The sequence below is a fragment of the Grammomys surdaster genome, unplaced genomic scaffold (genome assembly GCF_004785775.1).
Source record: "Grammomys surdaster isolate TR1022 unplaced genomic scaffold, NIH_TR_1.0 663, whole genome shotgun sequence".
Classification (NCBI taxonomy): domain Eukaryota; kingdom Metazoa; phylum Chordata; class Mammalia; order Rodentia; family Muridae; genus Grammomys; species Grammomys surdaster.
Genome location: NW_021605082.1, coordinates 1,420 through 4,372, shown reverse-complemented (window position 1 = coordinate 4,372; position 2,953 = coordinate 1,420). Strand labels below are relative to the sequence as shown.

The window sequence follows — 2,953 nt, the reverse complement described above, 5'->3', positions numbered from 1 at the left end:
GCTGGGATTTTTTTTTTCACATAGCAATAATGATAAAATTTTCTTTTCTCTTCTTTTTGTTTTATGTATTTTCTGGATTTATTTCTTCTCTCATTCTCTCTCTCTCTCTCTCTCTCTCTCTCTCTCTCTCTCTCTCTCTCTTTTTCTCTCTAAAAGGAAAGGGGAAGGGAAGAAAAAATAAAATCAGAGAAAAATGCAAGCAAAAAATCCATTTTCCATGATATCTAAACAACAGAACCATAGTTTTTATCAGGATAGTATGAATTTTGGGTGAATTATTTTTTCCAGTTTTTAACACCAATAAGGGTTTCAGCAGAAGCCACTACCATCAAACACTCATTTTCTAGGTCAGATTGACTTCTTCCCCCTCTGCTGTCAGCATCACTTTTCCTAAGAGGATGAAAGGATGGGCTTGTTCTTGCAAACAGTAAGTGCTAGCGAGAGAGCTCTTCTGATACTTGGATGGTAGTGAGGAGTCTTCACAAGTATCCACAGTCAGAAGGACTAAAATTTGCTTCTTTCAATATAAATACTACTGGAATCCACAACTGAATTTAGAAGAAAAAACACTTTCTTCTTTCCTTTTTCCATCTCTTAAAACTAAATGTCCACTTGTTTCTGCTTTTCTTTCCTTTTTGCTCCAGGCACCTGATGATTTGTTCTGCTCAGTCAGACGCCCATTTCTCCGAAGTGCCACTGCTGGGATGTGCTTGAGGCCAGCGCCTAAACTGAATCCCAGTGTCAAACTTGGTCAGGCCAAAGGGCACATGGTGACAGAGCAACAGAGTTTCATTAGGTTGAGTGGCCCAAGTCCTGGGCCCTTCCCTCCTCCAGTTCCCCTAAGTTATCTAGTGCTATTTAAAGTCTGGGTCATGGTGCAGTCTTTCCCGACACAGAGTAAAAGCCCCACAGACTGCGCTGTCTACCTGGTAGTCAGGTCAGTGGCAGCAACGGTGGCTGCTGCTTCTGGAAAATAAATGGAGTCTCCCAACTGGCAGGATCTTAGAATTGCTTCAGGCGTTTTCGTGGGGGCCCCAGGAAAGGGCATTGTGCCGAATCCAGAGAGCATTATGCTTCTGCCACTGAGTGGGGATGTGACACCACCATTGACTTCCACCCAGAAGTCTCCAAGACATCCGAAGCATGATAGTTGATGAAATCCACTGCCTGAGTTTTCAGCTGATCTGCGCTGTGGAGGTCAGCCAGGATGAGAATCTCCGCAGCGTTCTCCACAGAGAGGTTACTGCAGAGGGCATCCTCACACATGACCTTGAAACGCTCCAGGGCATACTTATCAGCAGCTGCCAGCAAGTCATCAGCCATTTTGTCAAGGTTCGGCGCTTTCCCGGTGTAAATGAAGCACATCATCTCCTTGAAGACTTCAGGTTCTACATCATTAATTTCAACCCGATTCTTTTTGCTCTCCTCCATTTCATGTTCAAACATGGCACTGAAAACCGGAGACCGAGCTGCTAAGATAGCCTTGTGAGCCTGGAATTCTTGGCCTGCCACACACAAGCAACAGTCTGTGAATCGAGAGTTCTCCCACAGCCCTTCTAACTCATCTGCCAACCGGCATTCAGGAACCTTTATCATGTTCATAGTATTCTCCCCAGAAATATTGACAGAGTCTTGTACTATACTCACCTCGCAGAAGAGGGCGAGCTTGTCATCAGGGAGAAGCCCATTGGCCGCATCCAAGAGAAAATCTCTACGGATGAATTTTTTGAATCCCCAGTCTTTGCCTTGCACAAACCTATAAGCTTTTTGACTCTCCATAGCTTTGGTTTCTTCTCCCTTGGCATTCAGGATGGAGAACTTGAACTTTGTCCGATCTTCACTCTTTGGACAGCATTTCAGTTTATCATTGGCTCCTGATGAAAAAGTTGGACATTTATGACTTCACCCATTTCCTCCCGGCAAAAACTAAAGTTATTGATGGTCCACATGTAGAAGAACCTCACTACCTTGATCTGTGTATAGCACCAGCTCTCAGCAACAGGACCACTCGACATTTCTGCCAGAGGTGGAGGACTTGGAACCCTTGACACCGCCAGTTTGAAGGTTAAACTGAGTCTCCAGAGTCAGGGAGCAAAGATTTCTGGTTTTTCTTCACCCTGAGAACTGCGGCGGCGGCGACAGCTACTGGTCCCTGTCCCCCTGCGCTCGCCTCAGACTGCCCGCAACATCCGGGACCTGCGGGACCGCCAATACACAAACACACTCTTGGAGCGCGCACAAACATACAAACACACACACCGGCCTGGGAGTCCTGTCGTCAGCACGTCGACGCAGCGAGCGCGTATCCCGCCCTGGAATGCTTTAAGCTCTGCATAATTGGCCTCAATTTAGCATGGTACCTAGACACCATTCTTGTGAAATTTTAGCAAAGAATGTGGCTGACTTTTGCTCTGGTCCAAAGTGTCTGCATGAGGCATAAGGTGAAGAGATTTAGATAAATTGCATTGGCATGAAAATCACAAAACAGCTCAGTATCAACTCTTTCCTGTAGTTCCCTCTTATGAATAATATTCTGATGAAATAGACAAAACCTCACAAGGAAAGTACAAACTGTATGATTCAAGGATTAAAGGGATATCAGGGAATAGAGTGGAACTAATTCCCGTGTTCAAGGAGACAACCTGATTAAAGATAGCAAATGGAATTACGGGAGTGACGATCTCAGGGCAAGAATCCACCCAGTTAATCTTCTATCCTTTTGGAAAAAAAGTAAAATAAAGCTTAGGTCCATGCATGTTGGTATGTGCTTTCAATCCCAGAATTTAGGAGACAGAGGCAAGCACATCTGTGAATTCAAGGCCTGCCTGGTCTAGAAAGCAAGCTCCAGGTAAAGAAAAGCTTGGGTCCAGGCATGGCAGTATACGCCTTTGAGCAATTGCAGCACACAGAAGTCAGAGTCATGCAGATCTCTGAGTTGAAGGACAGTTTATAG

The 2,953-nt window shown here is 45.1% G+C and overlaps 1 pseudogene; it reads right to left on the bottom strand.

Moving 5' to 3' along the window:
- Positions 1-265: 265 nt before the first annotated feature.
- Positions 266-2,126, bottom strand: LOC114633447 (annotated as a pseudogene).
- Between the last annotated feature and the right edge of the window lie 827 nt (positions 2,127-2,953).